The following is a 23,660-nucleotide window of genomic DNA, read 5'->3' on the forward strand; positions in this document are numbered from 1 at the left end:
ATACAACTCAATACCAATCTGTATTTGCAAAAGAAAATTCACATTTTCCACATTCATGTACCACCTCATACATACCAGCTGATAATTCCGACTTTCTGACCAGAATTCTTTCAAGTATTTGAAATACTTGATCATACCAAGTTTTTCTTAATCTTTCTCTGCTTCTATTACCAACCACATTCGCCTCGTTATTTTTTACTATTCTTTCTTCCCTAATACGATTCACACGCTCAAACCATCTCAACACACCTTTCTTAATTTAATCGATAATACTCAACGCAGCCGTGCATTCTTTATATGCAATCTCGATTTTTTAACGTACATATTAAACTTATATCAATACTTCAAACTCCAATCCACGTCTGATGATACATAGGGCACTGGATCGCATTGCCATTCTATTAAAGTGATTGTTAAATACATGAAGGTTAGGTGACCAGTCCAATGTAATATCGAATGAATATTAAAGAGAATGATCGCTTTTTTTATTTCCACCCCTCTAGGAATCGAATCTGCGACCTCCAGAACGGTAGCTAAACGCACGGACCACTATAGTATGGAGGCATTTAACATCATCAATCAATCGGCATCAACAATCAATCAGTATTAATTAATCAGCCTTTGAGATACATTATTGATTTTGAATTAATTTTACGCAAAGTTGATGAGACGAGCAGAGGACAGAGACGGGTGCAGAGTACCTTGCAAGAAGCAAAGTAATTATCACACAAATTGTAATCCATGAAGAATAATTTATTTTGTAAATCGTAAGATCAAAATAAAGGTAGTATAGTTATGAACCTGAATATATTTTTTAAATCTTGTTTTTCTTAACACAAAATCATGAAAATAAAATTTTCCAGTTTATTTTCTTCGCATTAAAATTTAAAACCCCTAAAATATGTAATGAATATCAAAGAAAGTTTAATAAAAAAACGATTTTGACTATATTATGGTCGAAATACGAATTTGACGTTTTATTACATGGTTTACAGCTTGAATTTACAAGCTAAATATGCCAGGATCCAGCAAAACATAATGTTATCAGTTAAAGATGTTTCAGAATTGAAATACGCGCAGAACAACAGTTATCTGTAGAATCTCTCTAGGTACGTGTACCATATAAAGTGATTTCCATACAAATGAGATTTGTTTCATGTAGATATGGGAGTAGGAGCCTGTTTTATGGGAGAGATCTGAACTTTTCAATACATTAACATTAATCCGTCTTTATGCAAATCAACTTCAATCTGAATTAATGGAATGACCAACAGTTAAAAACTTACACATAAAGTCAATAAAATTCTTTCAAAGAGTTTCAAAAATTATTTTTAATTGATCTGATCAATTTACATAAAAATTTGAAATATCCAAAATGCATATTTTATAAACAAATTCTATTGTGTTGAGACAAAGAACTGATTTTGTATTATATTATTTATTTTTCAAGCACTAACTTTGTGATTTTACATTTTCTAATTAAAATGTAACTTTGTATTAAAATCACTTTAAATATTTTAATAAAACTAAATTATAATGTCTACCGGTTTCGAAGATAACTGCTTCTTTATCAAGAAAAGTATTAATCAGTCTTAATAAAGAAGCGGTTAGCTTCGAAACCGGTAGGCATTATAATTAAGTAATAATAAAATATTCACGGTGGTTTTGTTATTACTTAATAATAATGATGAAAAAGTTACATTAAAATTAGATTATGTATTAATTTTTATTATTGTTATTGTTACAGTTTTTTTTATTATTTAATATAATTGATAGTTGACATTTTTCGTCATAAAAAAACATATTTTTATATATGTTTTCATTGTATTTCCATATCTTTATATTATGTATATTTATTTGCATGGGTTCAAGCGGGTCGCTATTAAATATTAGTCAAATGTTTCGGTAAAGAGAGTTCGAACCTTGGAACTCTATTTCAGATTTCGTGACACTAACCACGCACCCATTGATTAATAATATATACTAAGAGATTGTGATCAATTCTACGTTTCTAGTACTAATTTCAATAATTCTATTTTCAAGTTGTTTTTGTTCATCTTTTGCTTTTATTTCTAATTGCATTCACCTTATAAATTTATTTTCTCGTTCCTCACTCTCCCATTCGTTCCACATATCTAAACCATCCTTCCTTTATTTAAGCTTTCGATCCCTTCCTTACTTCATCATTCGAACATAAATCATACATCGTTTTACCGCACATTCATCTGAAAGATCACATTGACTGCATGTAATCTATTTTAATCCTTATTTTGTCAATTTCATGCTTAACTTTCAAACATCAGGGTTTGTACCAAGACTCCGTTGTGTACTGGTTAGTTTTCATTATAAAGCTTTTATTTGCTAAAACTGATTGAATTTAGTGCACCATTTACTGTATTCGAAGCAATCACCCTACTTTATTTATCTTAATAAATTTTTCCATCCCTAAAACATAATTTCAAACAACATACAAAAAAAACATGTACAAATAATTCACTCTCAATTTTGTGAACTTATTTTCAAATTTATAGCTGAAAATTGGCTGAAAAATATAAATGGGATACAAATAATTCACACACGTTTTTCTCAGCTTGAATCTACATTTTACATCCCTTATCAACATAAATTTATTCCAAATCTACATTCAGGGGATAACTATGTAAAGTTTTTGTTAAATGAATGGGTAATTTATATACCATGACTTACCCTTATAGAATTACCAAACGCATAAAGGAAAATCAGTGAAAATAAAGTGTAAGAATAACAAAGATATTTTTTTATTAGATTTATACTATCCACTGACACTTCGTGATGGAATTGCATTTTTATATATTATTAGATTAAAACTAATATTTTTAGCTTTTCTACTTTATTTTTATTTGACCGGTGACCGGGTTTCGTCGTTACCGACATCATCAGACTGGTGGGAGGCTATACAAATTTTTATGTTATACATAAAACAAGGCAGGAGTTGATAACCATGATTTGATATCAATTTGGTATCAAATCATGGTTATCAACTCTTGCCTTGTTTTATATAAAACATAACATTTTGTATGGCCTCCCACCAGTCTGATGATGTCGGTAACGACGAAACCCGGTCGCTGGTCAAATAAAAATAATGTGGAAAAGCTAAAAATATTGGTTTTAATCTAATAATATATTATATTTTTTTATGTAGTCTTAAATTTGAACTCATAAATCATATATTTATAATTTGAAACGAAAAGAAATCTATAATAAATAATTTGAATAAAAATAATATAAATAAATAAGAATATTGAATATTTTACTACAAAGTGATAACCAAATCAATGGAAAAATTCCAGACGAATATTGAGATTAGTTTAATTATAATAATAAATTTCAAACAACTAATCACAACGTCCTTCTCCGTAAGGGTAAGCAGAGAAAATAGAACCCCTTTCCACGTTCATGTATCTCTTCAAACATATCCTCCGATTGTTCCGACCTTGCCACATTCGAGAATTTGAAATACTCATTATCTAGATCATTCCAAGTTTTCCTCGGTCTTCTGCTTATATAACTAACCAGATTCGCCTCATAAATTAGTTTTTTATTACTTCACCCATTCTATTAACATGGCTAAACCGTCTTAACAAACTTTAGTTTATTTTATCGATAATGCTAAAAAGTAAAAAGAGTTTTCCAAATTGCGAAGAAGAAAATTCAAATGTTAATAAATTTATTGTTTTGCATATTTCATATTTAGTGATAACGTAATAACGCTTTCAGTTAATTTAAATGATATTTGTTATAATATGTGCAAAAAGGTTTCCATTTTCCGTCGGCGTCGGATGTCGGATGTAAACGGGAAACCAAACATTTTCCCAGATTTTCACAATTATTCATTTAATACGAAGATAAAAAATAAATAAGGAAGCGATATTTAGACAAAAGCATGCTAATTATATATTTATTGTATATTTCAAATTATGATATGAATTTTGAAGGTTTCAAGACACATTTTGGTATGTTAATTTTTTTTTGTATTTTAAAGCATTTTTGGTTTTTATGGTATAGTAATATAACACTCTCCCCATCATTTATTTTTTACTTAACAAAATATAATACTTGCTGCTTTTAAAACGCGATGTTCAAATGATGTTCATCCAATCTCGCTCCTTCTGACTTGTTTTTGATCCCCAAACATAAAAAATCTTTGAAAGGATGAAGATTTGAGAATATTTTCAGGAAGGAGCTAAAGGACATCACAAAGAAGCGTTCCAGGACTGTTTCCGAAAGTGGAAACATCATCGGGGAGGTGCCTACTTTGAAGGGGGCTCAGACATGGGACTTCTAAATAAAGTACATTTTTTAAGACGTCAGTCTACCTATTAGTTGAACAGGCCAAGAATATCATTTTAAATTTTTTAATTAATTGAATTTTGCATTCGAACCCTTATCCGCACCCCAATGGTGCATAAGGCACTGCATCATATAAACGAAGTGTTATCTTGATCGTTAACACACGAAGGAAAGGTGATCAGCCCTCCGCTTCAGGTCCTGGGTAATATTGAATAAATATAACAGTGAAAAAATCATTTATATTTATTAGACCCCCCTCTAGTAATCGAACCCGGGACCTCCAGAACGGTAGCCGAGCACGCTGACCATTACACTACGAAGGCGGAATTCATTGAATTTAGCATTGAATTTCCATTTGATATGCTCCATCTGCCCTCTAACTCTTTAAAGACTACTCGTTTCTTCAAGATTGAATTATCAAGTACCTTTTTTTCCATTCTCCTAATACATTAGTTCAAACAGCAAGGAGAACCTTATGATAGCAAAAACTAACTAAATAAACATACCCGAGCTGGTTATTACACTGGTAGAAAGAAGGAATAGAAGGCCAAATAACTCTGTCTTTCATCTGAATTAGCATCATCTCAATAAATCTCTTGGCCTGCCTGTCCAATTTTCGGTTACTCGATCATTTTCGATCATTTTCGGCAATATTTGTCACATAAATTTGTCCAAACTAACTTAAAACACCTTCTTAATATTTTATTTATTTATTTTATTTTCATTTGTTTCATAGATACATAAATACATAATGTATCTACATTTACTATATGTATTACGGCTCTTTAGGCATGGCCTGTGTTGACCCGAAATACTTACATATTAATAATAATAATAATAAAACCCTTATCCGCACCCCAATGGTGCATAGGGCACTGTGTCATATAAACGCAGTGTTATATTGATCGTTTACACATGAAGGAAAGGTGATTATCCCTCCGCTTCAGGTAACAGTCCAGGGTAATATTGAATAAATATTACAGTGCAAAAATCACGTATATTTATTTTACCCCCCTTGGGAATCGATCCCGGGACCTCCAGAACGGAAGCCGAGCGTGCTGACCATTACACTACGGAGGCGGACTAACATGTTAATACATTTTTTTTATTTTTTATTATTATATAGTCGATAATGCTTATCTCAACCTTGCTTTCATTCCTTCGTCTATCATGCATCGTTTTGTCACATATTTATCTAAGTGATCGAACTAAAAAACTTCTTTTTCTTCTTTCTTTTAACTCTTATCTGCACCCAATGGCGCGTAGGGCACTGCATCGTAGCGACGCAGTGTTAACCTGATCGTTAATTTCATGAAGGTAATGTGATCAGCCCTCCGCTTCAGGTCCAGGGTAATATTGACAACATTCAATCAACTTTAACTCTATTTAACTGACGAACATGCATTCCATACATTGAGATTGGTAGCTAGTAACAGTATCTAAATATTATTTATATTTGAAGCACTAACTTTCTAATTTTCCATTTTATGATTAAAATGTAACTTTGTTTTAAAATTACTATACATATTTTATTATAACTTCATTATAATGTCTGCCGGTTTCGAAACTAACTTCTTGGTCTGGATAAGTCTTGATAAAGAAGCGGTTAGCCTCGAATCTGGTAGACATTATAATTAAGTTATGATAAAATATTTAAAGTGATTTTAAAACAAAGTAATATTTTAATCATAGTATCTAAATAATTTGAATCTAACTTTTAAGACTGATAAATTGAGTGATTACTGTTACAGAAATTTACACAACGAAGGGTCATGTATCAATATTATGTAGAAAATAGTGTTATATTAACAGATGATAAATCACTGTTTTTGACTGGTATTTGTATTTCTATGAGATTTATGATTTTATTTAACCCTCCTTTCCCGGTGTTGTGTATCTTGTACACATTGTTTCTAATAACCATAGTATCTCTATAAATATAATTAATACAACATATTTACGCATGGATTTAAAAAACAGTATTATTAATAATCAGAATTTATCGGGTACATCGGAGGTATTTTATGAATATCGGAAACTAATTCACGTACAAACAGCGCGTGAAGGGTGTGCGGGAACCACGACACTATATTTGCATCTCACTCTTGCATACTTGCACTGTGCAAGCGTGAGGAGCTCAAAGCTCAATGTTCTCTGGCTAGCAACTAGCGAGCTAGCGTCAGTCGGCAGTCGCTTTTGAGTTACCGACAAGAGTGGACCTATGCTTGTTATGTGAGCGTTGCCAGATGTTTTTTTATGTTTTCAGCAAATAAATCTAAATTATTATATCTTTTTACTTCATTTATAATTAATTAAGGGAATTAGCTGTGAATGACCGTATTTTTCCGATTTAAAACCGCTAATTTTTTTATTGTTTAGTGACTACCCAACACCGGGATGCGCGTTTTTATTTTAGCACCGGAAGGGAAAGGTTAAAGTATAAAGTAGACTTTAATTTCTTGATATATGATGCTGTGATATTGTTATGAGATTTTGAGCTATTGCTGTCAATATTAATAAATCGTATAGAATTTATTATCAAAGCGCAAAATAAATATTGAATATCGTTTAGTTAGATATATGAAAAGTTTATTCATTAAATTATTTAACGCCATGATTAATTTTCGTAAATTTCGATATTATTTATAATAATTGTAAATAATAACGCGATTTTTGTTCACTATACACAATTATTTAAATGAATTATAATGCAGTTTTTTTTAAATATATTTTTTAACCATAAACACTTTAATTCAAAAGTTCATATGAACCATTCATGCTTCTGTATTCAAAACTCAAATTTTTTAATATTCATATTTTTAGTATGAAGAATTTGAATTTTTTGATCAAGCATTTATTTCGTGTAAAACAATGGATTTCATATAAAAATTACACACTTGTTTAAAACCCTTTTTTGAGTTCTAATGAACTCAAAAAAGTCAACATTAATATGTTCATTAATTTCGAGGATGACAAATTTTATCATGAAGTCAAAATACTTAAGTTTGTTAATTAGTCGCTTTAAAACATGATTTTTAGTTTTTATTAATAACTTTATTTATATCAGACTATGACAGGTCGCAAACGATGTAAATACACTGATTTTCATATTCTTCTTCATCTACGTTGAGATGTCAACATAAATATCTCCTAAGTGAAGAAACCTAGACTTGAAAACAAAGATTCGGACAAACTAAAAATAATTTAAAAATAGAGTGTGTTTTAAAAAAATACGTATTATTTTATATATTCAATGAGTACTTTTAATTTCTTTAGATTTTCACTGGCGTAAAAATATGAATCGTTCTCGCCGTGTCATTATTAAATATCTTTGAAATTTACGACATATTATATTACGAACGCAATTACAAATTTCATTTTCATAGAATATATTTGGTAATATAAGTGGGTCATGAGTATTATACGAGTTGCGATAAAAGCCTAGTAGAGACGGGATGCATATTGAGTTGTTAAAAAGTTAGGGAATCGGTGAAGATACGCTAATTAAATGTTTTATGGCGACAGAACTATCCACTTTATGACACTAACTGTTCATTAATTCAAATACTTCGCTTGATTGCCTTCAGCAAAGTGTTATCTCGAAAATCTTTTAAGGGATGATTTAAAAATTTTAAAGGGGAAAAAAAATGTAAAAATAACTAACTAAACAACAACCAACCCTCAAGCAGCTTCCTGGCAGGGCAAGGCAAAAGCTGTGTTGGGTTGTGGTCCCGTGGTTAGTGTCGCGGACTCTTAAGTCAGAGTTTCTCGGTTAGAACTCACTCTACCACAATTTGATACCTATTTCTAAGAATGAGCCGCTTAGACTCAAAGAAACAGCATGAAATTAAAATATTTTTGTAAATAATAAAAATACAAATATTACTCTTTCTTATTTAAAAAAAAAAGAACGCTATATTACTCTGTCTTTTAAACAATCTTCGCCTCTTTCATATTTATGCATCTCCTCATATTATTATATATTTTTAATAAGTGTATTGAAATTGACCGTTCACGAATCGACTTTTAATATTTTCACATAGTAAAAATATTCTACCGGATGTGTCGCATAAAAATATAATATTAAGATAAAAATGTGATAAAAATTCTGTCATTTTAAGAAATTATAAACAAAATATACACACGGAAAATATGTAAATGGTTAGCATATTTAAATACATGTTAAAGAATTTATTTATTTATATGTTAAAGAATTTATCGCTTTTTAACTATTAATGTTTTATTTTTACATATTTTACGAATTGAATTTGGTTACGAGGATAACAAAAATAAAGATTAAAATCTCTTTCATTTTAATCAATTACAAATATTTAAAAAAACGTGAAAATATGTTAATTATTGACATTTAAAAAAAATTGTGATTTATAAACCGACCAAAAATATTTCACGTAAAAATTTTATCCGATGCAAAGTTTAAAAATTTAATTAATGATGTATAATTTGTTGAAAATTACGCTATTTTAATATATTACATAAAAAAAAACCTTACGAAAGTATGATATTATTGAAGTTTTTGTAATCATGTGTTAACGAATTGACCGTTTATTATCCGACCAAAAATATAATGACACATATAAAGAAATAATATAGGTACCCGAAATATAAATCTTTCTATTAATTTTTAAAAACTACATAACAACAAAAGGAAAAATGTGTTTATTACATGATATAATTAGCATTTTTGTAATATTGTGATAAAAAAATTGACCTATTCATTCCAAAAATATTTTGTACAAGAGGCGAAGTTTAAGAATTGAAATCAAGATTTAAAATTTGATTGAAATTATTTATTTATTTATTTATTTGAACTTTTTGTACAATACGTGTGTACATTGGCGGGCTTAGTGCTATAAAGCAATATCTTCCAACCAACCAAATGCAACCTATGTAATTTCTTAAAATTACAGCATTTTTAAGAAATTACATAGAAAACCTTATGAAGAATGTCATTATTCATGACATTTTGAAATAATGCACTAAAGAATTGACCGTTTATAAAGAGATCAAAAATATTTAAAGTATTTTTTTCTTTACATAAAGTATTTTAACCGATGCGTCGCATAAAAATTTAAATCAAGATAAAAAATGCCTGATGAGATTTTCTGTCACTTTCTCCATCTTTGAGTAAATTTAACTTCATAGATGGAATAATACTGATTAAGACGACATTCAAATCACATTTAAGACTTATGTTATACCCAGATTTCACAGATCTAATTTCCGCTGTTTTTTTTATAATCAGAAACTGTCTTATTTTTCTTTTTTATTGTTTAGGAGGATTTGTATAGGACGATACCTTTTTTATTGATCCTTTTACACACCCAATGGTGTTTAAAGTACGATATCAAATTGATGCAATGTTAATTTGATTATTCATTATATAAAAATATGGTTGAGAGTCCTGCGCTTCGGGTACCAGTCAAGTGAAATATCAAACAAAGATATGATAAATGATAAAAACACTTATATTTATTTTGAATCCGTGGGAATCGAGCCTGGACCTTCCAGCATGGTAGCTGAAATATGGTACCTACTACCCTTTAGAAGCAGATATAATAAAAATTAAATAATTAATTTGCAGTTTAAAAAAAGTAGATCTTTTGTGATGAAATACATCGATATTTGATCGATATAATGTTAACCAATATCTAAATTTGATTTTAAGAGATTTAAAGCATTTATAAAATTTTATTGAAGCAAAATCAAATATTTATTCAATAAATTAATTATATTGTCAATTTATAAAAGGTGTTTATCAAAAATCGCATTTTAATATTAAATAATGAATTCCTGGAAAAAATTTATTAAGACTTACTTAACCTCTTATCAAAAACTATTTCATTAAGAAAAGTGTATTTAAAAAATGAAGGTTAACCTTAATTTAATAAATAAAGATTTTTTTTAGAAAAAGCTCTTTAAATTACACAAAAAATGGAGAATACTTAATTATTGTGATTAATTACTTAAAATTGTTGACAAAATCAAATAAACATGGAAAAATATTAATTGTGGTGTGTATTTAAAAAGGTTTTTTTTTAAAACCAACATCACTTTTTAAAAATAATATGATACAATAAAATAGAAAAATCAGAATTAATTATTCCCTTGTTTAAAACAAATTAATTGAGAAAAGTGTTTTAAAGAAACAAAGTTTAAAATTACTTGTATAAAATGTACAAACGAATACAATTTAAATTAAAATACTCATTTTATATAGCGATTAATTGCTTACCGTTTTTAACGGAATCATTATTTAACTAAACGTCATTCATTCAATTTAATTTAACATTCATATAAGTTTTTGGAATCAATTAATTTCATCTATTCAATAATTTAAAACGTGGTCAAAATTAATTTCAAAATATAGAATATAAAAAAGTTCTTTAGAAAAAACTTCCGTTAAAATTATATTTAATAGAAAGACATTTTTTCAACGTATTAGAAAATTTTTATAGTTATTACATATGGCAAAAATCAGTTAAACTTATGGTTTTTAACTAAAAACATATTAAAAAAAGAATTAACAGAATTTTTCAAATAAAATTTATAACGTCCGTAAAACGATAATGAAATTAATTTGTTTTCTCGAGATTAAAAGATAATTCTGTATTTGTTTTGTTTAATATACGTATAAAGAAAAATTGTGGAAGTTTTAAATAGCACGAATTTTCGAATTCTTACCTAAAATTATTCAATACTTTTTCATGAAGATTTTTGATGGATAGACACATATTTTTTAAAATTAATATCGAAGAATTGGCATTATTAAATGTACTTACTTGCACTGTATATATCAGAGATCTATGTAAAAAAATATAAACATATTGAATTAGACAATTTTAAGATAAATGGAAAAAGCTTACCTTTTCGGCGTACAGCTGCAGTTTATGCCAGGAGCTCAGCAAAGCGCGCGGATATTTACCAAACTTGACGAATGCGACGCGCGAACTTTGAAAGTGTTTCCAGTTTTCCTGGTGTCCTGGAGTCCTGGGGGTGGCTTGGTGCTGACGGTGCGATGGTGCTTTTACCACTGAGAACTTTCAGCCAGCGGAGGGCTATTTAAGGCTGCTGGAAGGGGAGGGGCGATGCCGTTCCAACCCTCCCATTGGTCGAGAGCCTAGATACAAAAAGTGCAATTAGCGATTGCGTGGGTTACTCTGGAATTGCTCTGTTTCCAGAGATTAAGTAATTTGTTATTTTAAGTTAATAATTCTGAAACCAATTAATATTTTTAATCGGTATTTTGTTATGACAGGTTATTATTTACTAAACTCATTTTCCAGTTGGATGAGCATAATAGGTGGTACATATAAGGAAATTGATGTAAAAATTGATTATTCATTTGAAAAAAAAAAACACAAATAACAAATTCATATTTTGTACTGTTCGTGATGGAATTTCATTAAATATAATATAACAAAACAACAGGCGCCGTGGCGTAGTTGGGTAGACGCTCGACTGCGAAACTGGCGTCGCGTGTTCGATTCCCGCCAATTGTAAAATGAATGCAAGAAAGATTTATTTTCAATTGCCCTGGGTATTTGTGATGTATTTTTTATATTAACCTTCCCTATCCTTACTATCCTACCTGCAGACAAGCATCTAAAATAGACGTTTTGCGGGTTATTTCTTTAAAAAAAAAAACTTTTATTTGTAGTTTTTATTTTCCCATTTTTATCTTATTTGATCTGTTACTAGATTTATCCGTTATCAACATGATTAGACTGCTGAGAGAAAGAAAGACAACCCTTATCATATTATTATGTAATTAAAATAATAATACACTACATAAACTCATAAAATTTAAGTACAATTTGTCAGGAAAAAATCTTCTTTTTTTAGGACTATATCCTGTCATTCTCCGGTCCACTCCTAGGAGGTGGAAGACCAGCTATCTCTCCATCGTTTAGGTGGTCTTCCTGGGGGTCTAATCCCGCTTATGCTGCTGTCCGATGATCCGAACTCGCTCTTCCCACATGATTTCTCCAGAAACGTCTTCTTTTTCTTCTCCATCGCACAACATCTTTGATATCGCATTTTTTTCTTATTTCACAGTTTCTAACTCTGTCGTGAAGTGTTGGGCTTGCAATAGGTCGTTGAGTCTTTATTTCGGATGTCCTAAGAAGGCTTTTTGTTCCCGCGGTGTCGGCTCTTGTTTCCGTGCCATATGTCAAGATCGGTCTTACGCAGGTCTTATAGATTCTTACCTTACTCTCTTTCAGCATGTATTAATTTCTCCATACAATTTTTTTAAACATCCATTTACAGCAGAGGCCTTGTTTGCTTGCTCTCTTACTTCATTGTACAGGTTATTGCTGCTGGATACACATAGTTATTGTTTTATTACAAAATTGGTTTCTATACTCGAAACTCTAAAAAAGATTTTCATCAAAGACAGTAAATAATTTGTCACTCTGGGATGCTCAGACTTCTGTCTTCATTAGTATAAAAACAATTGATATTTTATCTCGAGTTGAGTCACCAATAATATTGATATATCATTCGTAAGGTAAAAAGTCTAATCTGTGAATAATACTTTTTATTAAAAAATTACTTGTTAAATACCGTTATTTCTTAAAAAAGATTTACAAGACACTTGTTTTGTTGCATTAGAGATGATGTAAAATGCATAGAAGCACGTGTTTTAAGAGATTTTTTAGAAAAAGTGGTATTTACCAAGTAAAATTTAAATAAACATCGGATAAATATTAACACGACGTGAATGCTGAATCAATTAATAAAACTGATAGTTATAAATTTTGTGTTAAAATATTAAAATATGTTAAATTTGATATTCCTGATTCGCGTATAAGCTTAAAGCTTAAATTCACGTAAATCATGACGTGTGTAGGAAATGCATTACTGCATATCCTGACATTATCTGAATACGAGAGAACCAGCTCTCCGGAAGTATATATGTATACATGTATATCCGGTTTCCAGCTGTACTCTAACAAGGACCATTCAAAAAGATTGTGCCCCATTGTTATGATTCTATTTCTAAGGGTTGTTTAAATTTTGTGTGTTTATATTACATTTTTCTTATTACTTTTATAACATTATCTTGTAATTACCTTTTATTATTTTTATTTATTGTGTTTAAGGTACAATTTGATTCATGAGTAATATTTTATGAAACAGTAATTTTAATCACCAGTTACCTCTTTAATAGAGCATACTGCTCGTATTTTATTCAGGAAGGGAGTTTGTTTTACAAATATTATAAATGAAAATATAATTTATTAGGTAGAGTAATAAGTGGACCTAAAATTTATTATTTGCTATGTTAAAGTAGGAAAAAACAGTAAATTTTAGGAGAATTTCGAAGAAGAAAATTAGCAAAAATATATGTAATATTGTTTTTTTTAATTAGATCAAAGTATATTACACACATTTTTAATTGTATTTTCAAGTGCATTTGCTTCAAATTCGTTTTACTAATCTACTTGACTTATTTGATTCACCTGCATTACCATGTACACACACTTGATTTTATCGAAAATGCTTATCTCAGCTTTGCATGCTTTCCTTATTCTACCATTCGAACATCAAACGTTGTTTTGCCACACATTCTTCAACTGAGAAATTGCATTTCGATTGCAATTGACTCTAATTTCATCCTTATTTTACCAACTCCATGATTTACTTCCATACATGAGGTTTGGATTCCATTATGTACTGCCAGTTTTGCTTTGACTATTGGGCTTTTATCTGTTATAACTGATTTCAGTGCACCATTTACTCTGTTCCCAGCATTCACTCTTCTTTCTGTATCTCTATCAATCTTTCCATTTTTAGAAAACACACAAATCCACTTGACTATTTTCATTTAAAACCTTATTAGTTAACTAACTATAACACCGTTTCCCCGCAGGTGTAGCCAGAGATAATAGAACACCACACTTCTCTGTTTTTGAAAACATTATTCACTAATTTCATGCATCTCCTCAGACATACCCGCCAATTATTTCAACTCCTGACCTAACCGATTTTAAGTATTTGACATACCTGATCGTGCCAAGTTTTCGGTCTATAAGTCGGTAATTTCGGTCGTCTTTTTAAAGTAAAGGTCTCTTATTGAGGGTGAAATCGCGTAGAACCTGTAGTAGAAAACATCTGTTGGTTTTTTTTTAAACTAGTCGTGTGTAATGAAATAAAAGTCATTAATAAATTTGTATTAAACTAGGGTTTTTAATAATAATACTAATTGAATGTTTAACGTTGATCGTTAGTTGTCTAATTATATGAGGTTTGGTCGTCTATTTAAAGTAAAGGTCTCCTATTGAGGGTAAAATCTGGTAGAATGTCCGATTATGGGATTGTGCGAGTTTGGGGCTAGTACTTTGAGAATGTCCGGATTTGGGAGGATCATGTCTGAGGGGTTTTTGTCTCGTTATTGACTCAAGAGGCCGGTTTTCTCAGATAATATAACAAAGGACCCGTGACGTGTTTGCCAGGGTCAGATTTGTCATTTTATATTTCGACATCTATATATTCATTATATTTCATTATATTACATATTGAGTCGTAATAATCGTCGGGTATGTATGAGGAAATGCATGAATGTGGAAAAGACGAAGAATGTTTGCAAAAGCAGAGTGGTGTGGCGTTCTATTCTCTCTCTCTGCACCTGCGAGGAAGCGACGTGATGGTTAGTAATTTTAATAAGTTAGTATATTGACATCTCAATAAAAATTAAGAGGAATATGGAAGTCTCGGTATTTACAGGGTTTGAGACTTATTAAAGGCTGGTTAAAGTGATGACTATACACATTCACCATTCTAGGCGTGATTGACGACCAAACTATTAAAAATTTGGAAGCTATATTTGTTCAATATCAGAAAATGTATGGTATAAGAGTTATACCATACTTTTTCTTATAAAAATGTAATCATTGTAGGAATATAACTCTATTAAATACATATATATATATATATATATATATATATATAATATATATATATATATATATATATATATATATATATATATATATATATATATATATATATATATATATATATATATATATATATATATATATATATATATATATATATATATATATATATATATATATATATATATATATATATATATATATATATATATATATATATATATATATATATATATATATAAATATATATATATATATATATATATATATATATATATATATATATATATATATATATATATATATATATATATATATATATATATAATTGCCCATAACGGGTCACAAGCCCTACAAATACTTAGACTGTTTACGATATTCTTCTTCATTTATGTTATGTTGTTAATATTTAAATAACTGCCAAATAAAAAAACATTGATTTTTGAACAAGGACTTGAACACACTCAAAATATCGTTATCATTTTATTATTCTTTATACTTTATAGGATTATTCATCCTACGGATGACATGTTTATACTATGGGTGTAAACTTGAAATGAGACATCTATTAAAAAAAATGTTTGTAAGAAGATAAGTCTGACCGTCCCAGGACTTAAGACCTAGTATTTGGTTGGCTGGTCTTATTGTTTATTCTCTTAGATTTTTTCGTACGTACACATTTTTTTTTTTTTTTTGTTAAAATCCTAATTCAATTCAATTCAATTCAATTTATTCAATAAAAAAAAAAAATGTATATAACAAACAATATTCAAGGCGTATTTATTAAAAGTAAGCAATAAGACTTAAGGGTGTAGAAGAATCCCGCTTCGGAAGACTCCTTCGGACACATGGAACAGATCAATATCCAATGTGATATTGTTCAACAAAGCGGTAGCTCTTCCTACAGGCATAACCATCGGCAGGTTGGTCCTGTGTATAGAAATGTGAAACAATCTATGCCGACGCTGTCTTAGGTAACTATCGGGAACATACAGACCAATGCTCTGGATAATTTCAGGATTATCGATCATACCGCGCAACAATCGATAAAAATGCGTAATCAAATACACATTCCTTCTAGTCTCTAAAGTATTGTAGCCAAGCATACCCTGGAGAAACTGGGTCGGGTAGAGCCAAGGATAATAGCCTAATAATAATAATAATATAATAATAAATAAAACCCTTATCCGCACCACAATGGTGCATAGGGCACTGTGTCTTATAAACGCAGTGTTATCATGATCGTTTTACTTATGAAGGAAAGGTGATCAGCCCTCCGCTTCAGGTACCAGTCCATGGTAATATTGAATAAATATTACAGTGAAAAAATCACTTATATTTATTTATACCCCCCTTGGGAATCGAACCCGGGACCTCCAGAACGGTAGCCGAGCGTGCTGACCATTACAGTACGGAGGCGGACAAAAAATTAAATAATAATAATAATAATAATCTCTAGCAATATGTCTTGATGCGGATCTGGCGGACAAAAAGGACCTCATCTAAAACCATACCTAAATATTTGTACCATGCCCTAAGATTACTGAAACAATATTAATGGGAGATACGAAATTCGTATTTTTCGGGTAGTATTTAAATTCCTTTGTTTAAGTATTCCTTTTTATATATTTCGTCCTTGCATATTTACAATGAGCTTAACTTTCGAGAATGTTTTGTAAGGGTTGTTATTTCCCTCTTTTATCCTTACCAACAAAAGTAATACAACCGTTGTCTTATTACTTATATGATTACCGAAAACTTGCTTCAATTAAAATACGAGCATATCTTAAAAAAAAAGCTATATACTTAAATATTCAATTGTAAATGAGAACACTTGTTACTTGAGAACTATGTATCGTGGGTGCACTGGCAAAAAACGTTAATTCAAAAATCAAATTTCATTAATCTATCCGGCAGTCACTTTGTGGTAAAATCTATCCATTTTTAATTAATGTTTTACTTAGTAAATACCAATATTTCTTAAAACCTACTGTGACACGTGTTTCCAACATCATTTGCATCATTCCGCATCATTTTCAAACACTCTGCGGAATGCATTGAAACACGTGTCACAGTAGATTTTAAGAAATAGTGGTATTTACTAAGTAAAACATTAATTAAAAATAAAAAATCAAACACTGATTTTTTGAGTGTTCTAAGTTGTATTTCATTATTCAAACGAATTTGTTTAAAAATGCCATAATTAGGCGAAACAATTGTCATAAAATCAATTTTTATGTTTTTTTTTAACAATAAAATATTACCTTAAAGACTCAAAAAATCTGTGATTGATTTAACATTTAAAACGTATGTAAATTATTTATTGCCCTTAAAATGTAAACCATTGAAGTAAAGTTTGAAATAAAGCTGCAAAATATTGGGTACAATATTTTCCAATTATTGTTATTTAATGCTTTTAGCCTGAATAAAATACCTGCTATTAAATCTAAAATTTAATTTACATACTTGTTAAACCACATAAATGTGATATTTAAAACTACCTACTTGGTATATTTTGCCAGTTTATAGAACGTTGAAAATTTTATAAATATAATCATTAAGTCAAAATTGGATATTTTCGAGTTAACGTTTTTTGCCAGTGCACTCACTATATATAGTTCTCAAGTAACAAGTATTCTCATTTACAATTGATTATTATCTAATATTTTCGTCTATTTATGGCATTTTCGAACAAATTCGTTTGAACAATAAAATAGAACTTAGAATACTCAAAGAATCAGTGTTTGACTCGACATTTAATACATAAATTAAAATGGAGTTCTATGGACTAAATGCCAAATCTATAAACAATAAATAATTTTTCACATCAACACTGTCCGAGTTTTATTATTTGTATAGTGGTCACCCTGTTCAAGTGTTTTGTTATATAAATATTTTAATCATTCATCTTTTAAATCGATCGCGCGTCTCTAGTTTTTGAAAACTTATCTTCTTCGTCCTTTCTTTCCTGTGACATCCACTGATATTCATCATATGATGATTGGGATTTTTCGTTAAAAAAAGACTCTATTTCTGTGGGAAACCATTAATAATGTTTTGTTTTAGTTTAATCTGCGACATGACACCATCTAGCGTCATGCTGAAACATCAAATATCTCAAGAATTTAGGTTAAATATATTGTCCCTGTAATATGTGATTCCTAGGGTTTTGAGGGGGGGGGGAGGATGTTATATAAGCCTTTTAACCGCTGCACGACCTTAACCTTTAACATATGACGTAAATATAACTTCCATCAATATACGAAGTGAATAAATCAATAATAATAATTTTACTCCTAAGATCAGATATCCAAATTTATGGAAGAGATGAGAAAATGTTGAAAATAAGATAAATATTCAAATAATAAGCTACGTAAAAATTAAAATCATGTGCAAACATGTATTTGAAACATGAGTATTTTGGTATTCAATCATGGGTCAAAAATGGTATCAAACGTTTTGATCAATATCACTAGTCTGTTTTTTATTAAAATTAAACACTTGAATAATCCACTTTTTCGAGTTTTATTTTTATTTACGACTAGTTTCGAAAACGACAATTGTTTTCATCTTCTGGTACAAATTAAAACCAACGAATAAAAATATATTTAGGTGTATATATAGGTTAATAAATATAGGTAGGGGGGTTAAGGAACAAATTTTTTTGTAAAAGGAAACATTGATAATAATGGTGACGTATTTTGAAACAGTATATTATTAATTATTGTTTATCTGAATTTAAATTTTTATGTATTTCTAAATTTTCTAAATTATTCATGACTTGACCTTTATTTGTAACAGAGTGTAATAACTTAAGTGTATGAGAGTCAAATGAGTGGTTAGTTTCCATGATATTATTTGCAAATTCCGAAAAATAATTACTTGTTAGTCCACGACGATGTTCTCTAATTCTAATTCTTAGACTTCTCGCAGTTTGGCCAATATATTTTTTTAACGCAGCCATGACTGGATTACTCAAGTGTCAAATTTTAATAAAATAATCATGTCATTCCAAAGTTAATGCCGAATCAATAAATAATATAGTCTGTTTTTGGTTGGTTGGAAAATATTAATTTTTAGCAATATGCGCGCAAATTTATTTTTTTCTTGTCTTTACATGATGTTTTAAAAAATAAGTAACTAATTATATATAAATACATATTTATATACATATTATATACATATCATAGTCGTACAGGAGAAAATGAGTAACGAACACAACATAAAATGTTCAGGAGGGCCAATTAATGCAGTTAGTCGTTTTTACCAAGTCAATATATTATACTTCCAAGTTTGAAATCCTTTGGGATTTTTTCCAGGGCAATATTAAGCTAGTATGATATCAAATAGTCAATGATCACGTTTTTATAAAAAATACACTTGGTCACTTTCTCCTGTATGACTACGATATGTATGTATAAAGGAACTAAGTCAAAATAAAACTCACCTCATATTCATTTGAGATAAGCTCCAGTTTTCACAAATTTCTCAACTAAAGGCACCACTATCAGTACGTTCCCAATCTATCACATACTTTTCAGATATGACAGAAATCCACAGAACCAGTTCATATGCAACATATTCAAAAATCCAATACGTTCAATGATGGGCGAATGGTGAACGTTACACAAGTGTATAATGCTATCACTTAATGCAGTCAAACTTCCATCTTCTTTCGTGTATAAATAGTAGAAGAATTGTCTTAAATTTGTGAATCACATGCTGTGTGCGACTGAATGGCCGATTTTTTATATGAGAAATGTGTTTCGAACTGTTATGAATTTTTTTTATGGACGAATTTGAAATTTGAAATACTTGAATGAAATTAAACCTATTATTTACCAATGGAATAAATAAATAAATAAATTTCAATGCCTGTTTCGGTTAAATATTTTTGGTTATGTTTGCGAAGGCTTTTGGTATAAAATGGTTAAAACTTAGTTTCAATAAATACCCCGCTGTATATAAGAGTTGGAGTTAAAGTTTGAGCTTACAAATGAAAATGCCCATAGGCTAAAAAATGTGTATCATGATTACATAAGTTAAAGGTTATTGACTTAGGCTCATTGCAGAAAGTTAAAAAGTTTTGAATAAATAAAATAAAAGAAGAAATTTTTAAGTTTTTTTGTGAAAGAAAAGAAAATATTAAGTGGTAAGAAATTGGTAAAATAAAATAACGATTACTTTTTATGAAATACAGGTAGATAAAAAATATTTGAGGATTTAAATGTTTTCAATTTATCGCGAGTTTGACAATTCTATAAGTTTAAAGTTTTGAACTGACATTTCTTGGTGGAACTGCATTTTATAAAAAAAAATAACAGTCGATAAGGTAGATCGCGCAAACCAGTGCGACGCATGCGTGACGTCTAGTGGTAGATTTGCGCGATCTGCCTTACCGACTGTCATAATTGTGATGGTCAGCACTACACGTATGTAATAAAATCTGTTCTTAGATATAATATATATATATATTATATACATATATATATATATATATATATATATATATATATATATATATATATATATATATATATATATATATATATATATATATGTATATATATATATATATATATATATATATATATATATATATATATACATATATACATATATATATATATATATATATATATATATATATATATATATATATATATATATATATATATATATATATATATATATATATATATATATATATATATATATATATATATATATATATATATATATATATATATATATATATATATATATATATATATATATATATATATATATATATATATATATATATATATATATATATATATTATATATATATTCCAAGGATCTACGTACTGCATTATTATTCCGGGCATGTACGTAAATTTCACAAGGATCACAGTTCGCATTCGGGTCATGTGCAGTGTCCTTATTAGGCGGCGCAATCCTTTCCTAGGTCGCGCCTAAGTTCGGCCAGCCGGCAGCGGCGAGGATGCCCGCTCCTTGGCCGAGTGGTCAGCGCGCCGTGTGGAAATATACCGGAAACGTGTCAAGAACAAAATGACGAAATCTACTACGACATGTCAATACGCTCCAGACTCCATGCGCTGAATGCACAAGTCGCTCACTCCTTTCAACAACGTTTTATGTCAAAAATTGTACATTTTCACAGGTATAATGATTTGTCATATTCACAAATGTGTTTTGATACATTGATAAATATTACTTACACAACGCGTGATGCCTCACTGTTCATATATGTATACGAGTATAGTCTACATCTACAACGTGCGCATATCGCTCACTCCTTTCAACAACGTCATATATCAAAAATCGTCAATTTTCAGTTGTGCATGTTTTCGGAATGCCCAGAAAATTTAGAATATGCCAGAAAAAGCGGCATTTTTTGACTTAATATTTACCCGCTACATGGCAGAAAGTGTTGTTTTTGCATTTTGAAGAAAATGTTTTGTTTAATTATTTTTTTTTAAATATACCTACTGTATATTTTTTAAATAGAGAAAAACAATTCAGGTTTTACCTAAACAGATCTGTTGCACAGTAAAAAGTCTAATTAGTGGCTTGATATTTATTTTGAATACATTTTATTATATTCTTAAACTTTAAAAACGTTCCCTGAAAAATTATGTTTTTTGATATATGACGTTGTTGAAAGAAGTGAGCGAATAGATATATATATATATATATATATATGTATATATATATATATATATATATATATATATATATATATATATTTATATATATATTTAAATATATATATATATATATATATATATATATATATATATATATATATATATATATATATATATATACATATATATATATATATATATATATATATATATATATATATATATATATATATATATATATATATATATATATATATATATATATATATATATATATATATATATAATTTATACACATTCATAATCTCTTCTGAATGTTAAAATATATTCCAAATTAATTTTTAAAATATTTAATTAATTTGGACATTATATTATATACATAAATGTATTTTATTTTACCGTAATAAAAGAAACGTAGTTTATTAATTAATTACGTTTTGAATTTTCTTTAAAAGTACATATCATTGAAAAAGGGGATACAAAGTTTCAGCAGCTGAAAAACAAACATTCCAGAAGTAACTGATGCTTTTACCTGCCTTTTCTAGACTGATTATCCCTTTAAATCAAAGTTATTAATTTAAAAAGGAAATTGGTTCCGGTCAAGACTGAATGGAAAGTTTTTTAATCTTCTTCTCTTCTCCCTCCCCATACTTATACTGTCTCTTCCTTTACCTATCTACATCCAAAGCATAAAACTTGTTCTTATATATAAATCTAGTATCTAGACCTTATCTTGCATTTTCTATTTTAACTTTACCCTATTTTCCTGAGGAAAAATTATATTTTACAAGATTTATTAAACAGGATGAAGTTTTGTAAAGAGAAAATTATGTACATTTTACTAGCATTTATTATTAAATCCATTTAAAAAAATATGTTTTACTTTTTATAATACATACAGGTGTTTTTTTAAAACATAAAAAATAATCATTGATACTCATCTGTACATTTTTACTATGTAATTTATTTACAACATTTTGAGTGTGTCCAAATACTTGTTCACAAAATCTGGATTATCTCCAATTACAGGAGTCATTTTCATGAAAATGACTCCTGTAATTGGAGATAATCCAGATTTTGTGAACAAGTATTTGGACACACTCAAAATGTTGTAAATAAATTATCTGGTCAAATTATAAGCTTAAATAATAAAAATGAAAATGGTATTTTCTGGCGTTTCTCATGTGTGTGATTATAATCCAGAATTCGGACCTCACATACTAATATAAGAGTTTCTACTTAATGTAGATGTCTCTAGTGAAGTTCTAGTGATTCAAGAACAAGGTTTCTAAATTGGTTCATATATATATAGAACATCCAAGAATTTGAGTAGTGTGGTTGTCAATAATGGGTGGAATTGGTGAATGTTACACGTGTGTAAAGTGATCACTTAAACCAGCCTATGACGGTCGTCAGCCCCGTGAATGCCCGGACTTCCATATTCTTCTTCATCTTTGATGAGATGTCAAAAAATAATATGTAATTTATATTTGAAGCACTAACTTGTGATTTTCCATTTTATAATTAAAATGTGACTTTGTTTTAAAATCACTAGGGTATTTCCCATCCTAATTAAGAGTATTGTTATTGCATTTTATTCTTTCTGCATATTCCTGGTCTAGAATTATAATAATAATTGGTGAAGTAAATTGTGTTCTTATGATATATGTATGTATGGGTGTGGGAAGAGAGGAGCAACAATAGAAAGGACGCTGGATGTTGCATACATGTACTCTTATAAATGATAGAGTGGCAG

General features: G+C 28.9%; 1 protein-coding gene across 2 annotated transcripts in view; it reads right to left on the reverse strand.

Annotated features, from left to right (window-relative positions):
- LOC148312713 (uncharacterized) overlaps positions 1-23,660 on the reverse strand; it is a 163,463-nt gene that overhangs the window by 120,910 nt on the left and 18,893 nt on the right. For both annotated transcript variants that reach the window (XM_088274776.1, XM_088274787.1), the window contains exon 2: positions 11,214-11,467. The gene's annotated coding sequence lies outside the window, so the exon portion shown is untranslated. The remainder of the gene's footprint in view (positions 1-11,213; positions 11,468-23,660) is intronic.

Source organism: Brachycentrus maculatus, unplaced genomic scaffold, assembly GCF_059751285.1.
Source record: "Brachycentrus maculatus isolate JH-2025_06_01 unplaced genomic scaffold, ASM5975128v1 h1tg000035l, whole genome shotgun sequence".
NCBI classification, from domain to species: domain Eukaryota; kingdom Metazoa; phylum Arthropoda; class Insecta; order Trichoptera; family Brachycentridae; genus Brachycentrus; species Brachycentrus maculatus.